We start from the raw sequence: 9047 nt of genomic DNA, 5'->3' as shown, positions 1-9047 counted from the left end.
GAAACTAGCCGACATACACCCCAAACCCTCACCCCACTTAGGAAACTTCTGTATTGGTCACCTCCATTGGAATGAAGCCATCGCAGATCCACCATAAAGCAACGAAAGATGGTTTTCTGACATGATTTCGCTTTATTTTCGCACCACAAAGCTCTTATCGGTGCAACAAAAATCATATTCCAACTTAGAGAAACCAAATCTCTTATCTTCAGGTAAATTATTCTCTATTCAGAACCCTATTCCACATTTTTAATGGTCAGTTCATATTCCTCTACCCTCTCCCTTTCACCGGGATCTATCTCTCCATCAATTCATAATTATATGTCCCATAAAATTAAAATCCTCAAACTATCTTGTTTGGAGAATCTAGATAGGTTGTTTATGCAAACCCTGAAAATTAATGACATCATTTACTCTAAATATAATGATTACATTAATACAAGATCATATAAAACAAGACTAAATAGGGTGTTTGGATGGGCTTATTTTAAGTGCTTATTGCTTTTAAGCTCTTTTTTTTAATTTTTGAGGTGTTTGGCATAGATAAAAAGAGTTTAAAAAAACTTACTTTTAGGCAAGAAAAGTACATAAATAAACCAGAAGCCATATTCGAAAGCCAAAAGCTACTTTTAAAAAGTCAATCCAAACACCTTCCAAATCATTATGAAACCCGACCCGAATGCGATCTGCCATAATGTGTCTCCCTTTTTCACCCTACCTTTCGCTTCAAAGATAAGCGACTTCATACGAGATTGAACTGTTGGAAGTGTTACCGAATCTGTACAGCGTCATTCTAGAAGCTTCCATTTGTTCATCGCTAAATCCTAGTTTCTTCTGCAAATCATCCAACACTGGTTTTCCACCAACATGTGGGAAGAAATGATCAATGGATTTGGAGAAATCAGGATTCACTACAAGAAAGTATAGAAATCGCAACAAAAAATTTTATATTTGGCAACAACTTAGTTTTATTATTGGCAAATAATTTTTTTGTTGCCAAAGAATTTAATTTTGTTGCCATAGTATTGATTATTATTGCGAAAAGTACTTTTGGCAACCAAAAAAAAAAGTTGTTGCACGTTGTTGCAATAACGAAACGGCCGAAAAAAATTCATGCAACAAAATATATTTTTTTGTTCTTAAAGATCTTTTTGCAACAATAATCAATCGTTGCCAAATATAGTTTTTCTTGTAGTGATTATAAGGTTTGATGTTACTTTTCTTGTGAAAGTGTCGCATTGTAAGATTCATCAAGTAACGAAATTTTTCAGATACAGGAAGGACTTAGGGAGCTATAGTGGATGTATTTGATCGAATGGTTTTCATAGCTGCATAAAAGAGATCTTTGTTAATTGTGATTCCTCGATGTCCTTCTTTGTCTTCTTCCATGAAAATACAGTTGTAGGAGCGATCATTGTTTGCGGTTTGAGAACGGACGGTGTGGATGAGCTCATACTTGGAGGTATTTCGATCGGACGATTTGCTGGAAAGGAGAAGGGCTACCGCACCCACACGGAATATGCAATTGGTCAAAAAATTTGACCGGTCATTGCCCTTGTATACATTGTCTGTGATTGCTCTCACTGGTCACTAATAGGGCAAGGGAATTATCATGCACCTGCACAACATTGTATATGAATTTGTTAAACACTATCACTGTTGAGTTATGCATTAAATAATACACTTTTCATATCAGGTAAAAGTCTAAGAATTTCACTTTTCTACTATCATGAGAAGGTATAAAGGATCATAATTCCTTTAATTTCCTAATAGTACTGATCGAGAAAGACAGGTGATCACTTTTTCAAGAGGCAATAATAATTTTTCACATTATTTACTTTTGAGAGCCCATTCTATGTTTAAATTTGATCAATTCGACCGTTAAGAATTTTAGTATTGTACTAATTAAAATTTTTAATTATGAGAATATGTGGAAATTCTTGTAAGTTGTCACACATACATCTAAGCTCATGAAAATCACTGAGTTCGTAAGAACCTATGAAAGTTAAAATATTTGATTTTCAGATTAGTCCATACATAGATATCACAATACTTGCATTTGATAGAACTCGAGAAAAGGCCTAAAATAGTCCAGAACATGTTTACAGTGGTTGGTGAAAGGCCGCTAATATTGTAACTTACTATGTTTATAATTGAAAACATTAATTAAAATATTTGATAGAACTCGAGAAAACATTAATTTGAATCACTATCAAAGAAAATATTTTTCTTTTTCAAATAAAATTAGATACATATAAACAATAATGGATAAAAAGTACTCCCTCCATTTTGAAATAAATTAATATTGGGGTGTGGCACACCCCTTAAAAAAGTTAATTAAAGACATTAATAAAAGGATTGTTAAAATTATCCTTTTGCTTCTTTCTAAATTTTTCTTAAAACTAGAGATAGGCAATGTTGGGACTGATGGAATCCAAACTTTCAACTCTTTTGCTGATCTTCCAAGACTAGTTAGAGAGTTAATATACTTAGACGGATGGAATATGCCTAGCTTCGGGGTAAAACCTGTTAAACCATCACTTTTTGTTTTTGATCCTCCTTAATAGACAGATCTTCATAAGACATAGGAGTAGTATATATAGTTTTCTTAATCTACTATGACCATATTTTTAGTGCTAACCTTTTAAGATAGTCTCATATCAATGATTATCATGTAAAAGTTTGGGATGCCAAACTCAAAATTGTACCTTTCGCTCATCAATGATCAGTGGGGACAGTTTAAATAAATAAAAAATAAACAAAGAAAGAAGCATGTTACTCCTCAATTTTCAGGTTAACATATAAGCTTACTATGAAAAGGTAGTACAAAAAAAAAAGTAGAGCATGAAGAAGAGCAGTTAATTAGATGTGTAGTTGAGAGAGCCGCAAACCTTGAGCAAATTTTGGACAAGTCCTAATGCAACAAGGCCAGCACTGCAACCCATTCCAGTAATATTATAACTGCGCATATCATCTCTGAGCTTGTAACGCTTCACTATCACACTCGACAACGATGGCATAATATCGAACACACCACACACACAAACCAATATGCCAGTATCCTCAAATTTAACTCTAGTTTTAAGCAGAAGTTCATCTATGGCTCCAAACACCGCCATCTCCACTTCTTCCTTAGCAGCTTCCGAGCTCATATCCATAGGTTCTTTCGATAAACCTTTAGAAATATACGTCTGATCTCCTAAACCGGATCGTTGCAAGATCCGGTCCATAAACTCCAGTGTCTTTTTTAAAGTTTAAACCTATACTGCTTCTGTTGATAAAGGTTTGTCACTTTGTCTACAAATTTGTTGGTCTTTCTGGGGTTTGTAACATGCAAAATCTACTAGGAAAATTCTTGACCTAGTGTTTTTGCACCAAAATAACACTAGTAATAAAGTTGGCACTGTAATGAGAAAGAGGTTCAAGTACTCCATGGTGCCAAATGTAATGAGCTAGAGAAGGATATCCACTTCTCTATTTTCCCTTCTATTTATAACATTAGGGCTCGTTTGGTTGGAAACAACTTATCCCGGGATTAGTTATTCCACCCTCAAGGTAGGATAAAAAAACACTCTAATCCCGGGATAACTAATCCCGGGATTAGTTATCCCGAGTTTTTTTTCTAACTAAACGTCGGAAAAGGCGGTACTAATTTTTATCCCATGACTATTTTTCTCTATCCATCATACTAAGGGCCTGTTTGGATGGGCTTAAAAAAAGCAGCTTATAAGCTGTTTTCAGCTTATAAGCTGCTTTAGATAAGTTAAGCCAAACAAACCCAATTAATTTTTTGGGCTTATTTTAAGCACAAAATGACTTTAAGCTGGCCAGCCAAACACTCAAAAAAGCTGAAAACAGCTTATAGGCAACTTATAAGCCAATCCAAACGGGCTCTAAGTCTAAAGGTGGAGGAAAGAGGACTGTTGGTGAAGGTAGTGCTAATTTATAGATAAATGTACTTGATGCATTATGTAATCAATAGTTAAATTACCTAAATCTCAATCTGAAACCCATTTAAGATCGATTACATTTTTTTTTTATAAAAAGATTGATTATATCGTAATATTACGTACTCCTTCGGTTCCTCTATCCCAATTTATGTACCACAGTTCGAATTTCGAGAGCCTAAACTTCTTAATTTTAATCGTGAACTCGGACATAGAATCTTTAAGTTTTAAGAAATAAAACTTACATATTTGGAAACTACGTAAGAAGTACTATAAGTCACAATAATTAATAAATACCTGATTTGACTCTTGAAATTCAAAAGATGCAACATAAATTGAGACGATGGAGTATAATTCGTCTTTTAAAACAAATTACAGATTACCTAAAACTAAAAGCATGCTAAATCTCACACTTATTCCTACAGGGACAGAAAAATTAGTTCTCTAATTACAGACTAAAAAGCTCTTATGGTAACCGGAACAAATGTTAAGTGTAAAACCGAAGACAAATTAGTCTTAATCTCTGTTCCCTACTAGCTACTAGCTAGTGGACAATGCCTATGCGGATCATTAATTTGATTCCATTTTGCTCAGTTAGTTAACTTTGCTTTGTTTAAGGTATTTTGTATGTTCTAATTTGAGATAATGTATAATATCTCTCCATGGCGCATTATAGATTTAACTCCGTACCTTTTTAGAAGTACAATTTTGTTGGTAACGTACTTATATATCGCTATATTTGGAGGTCTAAGTAGGACACATGCAAAGCAAACCATCACAGTTAATCGAAATCTTCACTAATTTATTTTCTGTCTGATACTTGGATCATTTATTAAACTATTTATTAAACTAACTAGATCATTTCAAATCTTGTCCAATTTTGTTTCACCAGAAATTAAATCCATGTTAATATCCTACTTTCCACAATAACAGTCAATTTTGTGGGATATTTTGGGTCGTAAAAGCACAGTATTTGCTCACATATAACATTGCTAGTTTTTCTTTCTTACAATCCTATAAAAATTTCCCTTTTACATAATACCCAAGTCCCAAACTCACGTATAACATTGCATTTTCTTTTTCCTCTTGGCTACTTATTTTCTTTTGTCTTCCTTATTTCCATAAGCTTAGTACGTAAAATTTGAGTTTATGTGAAATATAAATGAAAAAGTGATGTACTAAGTTTATCCCTAAAGATATTCTTCCCTTTAATTATTTCCATGCTTAATTATCGTTATGATGATGTGCATGCATGTTGTCCCTGTTTCTCCTTTCTTCTTTTGATTTGTTACAACGACACCTTGTATTTTTACAGCAAGTGGATATGTTGTATTCATTACCATAATTATTGGTCAATCTATTGACAGTCATCATTTGTGATATTCCCAAGTAATTAATATGATCACAATAATCCTTAATGTAAGTATCCTTAATGTAAGTAATTTAAATTCCTTAAAGCTGTACAAAATAAAATAGCAGTGTCAAATATTTTAAAACATTCTGAACTGCCAACAGTTTCAAATTATGTAGAGTCATTAATTTTATGACTAACAACTTGAAGACTGCAATGACTATTTCTATAAATTATATGGAAGATGAGGCCATATGTGCATTAATGAGATCAAATTTTCTTTTCATATCATTAGCCAACTGAATAGCAGCAGCCAGGAGACAATAAAGTGTGGTCTTTGAAAACTTCTCAGTGACAAGATACAATACGCTATATGTTCGGAATTTTTTATCATATGGACTTAAATACTAATTAATATTTGTTTCTATGTAGGCTATCAATTAAAGGGCTCAAGTTTATAAATTATATTTAAGTTTGTTTGATGGAAACATATTGAAAAGACACTTAAAAGCATGAAAAGGCACTTAAAATTAAATAACTTATAAAAGGAAGTAATCCGTAGGGCAAAACAAATATTACTATTCTTTTCTTTCCATCTCAAACTCTCAAAGAAGAACGATTAAAAGAGCATTGTTCAAGGCCTAAAAGATCCAGACTCCTTCAAACAATTTCTTGTCTTTAAACATTACTTTCTTAGTTTATTGTCTGATAATTTTCTTGCGATCATGTATTCAACTTTTTTTTTTTTTTCCTTCTTAACGACATGTCATGACGCATGTGCAGGGGTGGAGGGAGGAAGGACCAAGAGGGTTTATCCTTCGGCCGAAAATTATACTTTTTATACATGGTTAAAATTATTTTTATGTATATCTAGTAGACGATGAACCCCCTTTGACTTCTTCGTGTGTTTACTTTTTCATATTTTGAAACTCCCTAGTGAAAATCTTGGTTCTGCCACTTATCATGTGTTGAATAATTGTTTGAAACTCCCTAATATTTTTTGTTACAATTTTATCCTTATTTAAGTAAGTATAGTTTCACATGACCAAGAAACCATTAAATATTTACTTCTTTTTTAAGGCATTTGATTAAGGGTAAGTTAGTAAAAATACATCTTACTTTCGAGGAGTGAGTAGTTTTCTTAAGGGGTGTGTCCAAGCTAAAAACACCACTTGCTATGAAACAGAGGGAGCGATTATACTATCATCTTTGTCCCATTTTAACTGTCCTTTTTTTTCACACCCCTTAAGAAAATAATACTCCCTCCGCTTGATAATAAGTGGTTTTTTTTAGCTTATGCACACCCCTTTGAAAGTGTTCACTCCTAGAAAATTGGGAGTGTTTTTACTAACTTAACCCTAATTAAATGCCTAGAAAAAGAAAAGCTACTTGATGATTCTTGATTATGTAAATATGGGTAATTTTGGAAGAGTAGGATCAGTCTCTTCTTGAAATCCTAAACCACCACTTATTTTGATATAAAATGAAAAGCCTAAAACACCATTTATTTAGAAACGGAGGGAGTAATCACAAGATATACTTCATCTGTCCCATATTAGTTGTCACGTTAATCATAAACAATTAGTGTTGTTTTATAAATTTACCCTTACTCTTCGTAAACAAGGCTCTACTAATCTTTTTGGTATTTGAACAATCATAACATCAACCAATAATCACTTGTTTTAGTTTTTCAAATTTATCATTTCTATGCTATGTTATTAATATTGTTTACTTTAAAGAACAATTAAATAAGAGCAAAATGGAAAAAATAATTAATTCTATCTTGATTTTGTAAAAAGACAAGTGCTTTGAGACAATGTGTTTAGTAACCTTAACAACTAATATGGGACGGAGGGAGTAATTTACTAGTTACTCCTAAGTAGATTGATTCTTTTCCTTTTAAATAATGTGCAAATTTATTTTGAAATAATTTTTTGAATAAATTAACTCTTAATATGGGACGGTGGGAGTATCAAGTGGAGTACCATAAAGGTCCAACCTAGAAAACTCTTGCGATGGCTTCCTAACGGAGCACTATTATTGCCAACTTGCCATTGCAGTACCACTAGCAATTTATTTAACCCAGAGAATGAATGAGACATAAAGGGAGCTTTTGGGAGAGTTTTTAGTTAAAATTGACCCATGAAATTATGATATGTCCAACTCGTTCAAGTCTCGATTGATTAATGACTTATTCATTTAATAACGGATGGCAAATATGTTTAATTTCGCATAGTTCGGGTGCAAATTTGACTCTTTGTCCGGATGTACAATACGTAATGTACCCTATTAAGATGCGTCTTAAGTTTTCATTTTTTTTTTTTTTTCCAATTTTACTTTTTATGTTTATTTATTTTTCAATCTTAATTACTATAGCTAAGCTTTGTTCTTGTACTTACAAAGTTACAATGAGCAAGCCGCATCTGGTTTCTTCTCTTTGTACTTCTTCTCCTTCCACAATTGCCAAGCATAGTATTAATTAATTAAAACACTCCCATACTTATGGCTGAAAGCGTAGCTACTATGTCAAGTCAACAACATATATATTGTAGTAGTACTTCCATTTATTTATTTTTATATATAAAAAGGGTAAGGTGTATCAAAAAACACTATGTCCTGCCTATAGTTGGAACTATAAGCCATGCGCTTTCCAAATCCTGCCAAACTGGCCACATTATTTCTGTTTTCAGGCATTAAATGATTTAAACAACCTTTGACCTTTTAGTGTCATGAAAAAGTAGTAGACTTAATACGCTGTCATCTGAGATCCGAAAATGTACATTATGATTTGCTATCTCTATATACATTTACCGGTCATTTGGAAGCTTATTTGAAGGTGAGTTCTGTAGGTATAAAATTTTGCATAAGTAATATCACGTTTGACAGCTGATTAAGAGGTAAATTATTATGTATAAAATTAATACGGTGTCTAATTTGTAGTTTAGAAATTATAAACATAATTAATAGATGTACTCTCTCTGTCTCAATCTATGTGATACATTTTCCTTTTTAATCTGTCTCAAAAAGAATGATACATTTCTATATTTTAAAAAAATTTAACATGAAATTTCTCTTTTTACTTTTAATGAAATGATTTATACTCACATGAATATCTATGACTCATTTTAAACCACAAGTTTCAAAAGTCATCCTTTATTTCTTAAACTTCATGCCTAGCAAAACTATATCACATAAATTGAGACAGAGGGAGCATAAGTTATGCGAGAATGTATGTATTATCTTATGCAGGATAGAAGGTGAAATAACTAATGCATGAATATTTAATACATGAATAACTAAACCCTACATAAATAAATATAAAAATTCTCTCATAACTAATTCTTGTATTATTAATACCTGCATAAATCTAACCAGCTATCAAATGACCCTTTAGAGTTTAGAGTAAGTCAATTGAGCAAAATGAGAACTCATAAAACTTCAAAGAATATCCTGCGTTAAAAAATTTAGACATATCATGAAAAGTACTATCTATAATAGTCGTACCTCATTCGATGTATCAGTGTTATTTTATTTTATGGTAAAGAGTTCATCGCCCAGCTCTTTCCCACTTTGTTCTACTTTTAAACGATGCTCATTGTGGTGGAATAGTAAAATTATTTCACCCTTCGTGGAGAAATATACCTCATCGGTGATTGTAACGACCCGTTTTGTCGTTTAGCACTTTAAAACTACGAAAAGGGTATGGGACTATATTGTATTTATTTATATAATTTTAATACATGTTATAG

The 9047-nt window shown here is 32.2% G+C and overlaps 1 pseudogene; it reads right to left on the bottom strand.

Moving 5' to 3' along the window:
- Positions 1-629: 629 nt before the first annotated feature.
- Positions 630-3434, bottom strand: LOC132063065 (3-ketoacyl-CoA synthase 1-like; annotated as a pseudogene).
- Between the last annotated feature and the right edge of the window lie 5613 nt (positions 3435-9047).

Source organism: Lycium ferocissimum, chromosome 1 (assembly GCF_029784015.1).
Source record: "Lycium ferocissimum isolate CSIRO_LF1 chromosome 1, AGI_CSIRO_Lferr_CH_V1, whole genome shotgun sequence".
In the NCBI taxonomy this organism is placed as follows: Eukaryota; Viridiplantae; Streptophyta; class Magnoliopsida; order Solanales; family Solanaceae; genus Lycium; species Lycium ferocissimum.
This window is presented reverse-complemented; position numbering and strand designations above follow the sequence as displayed.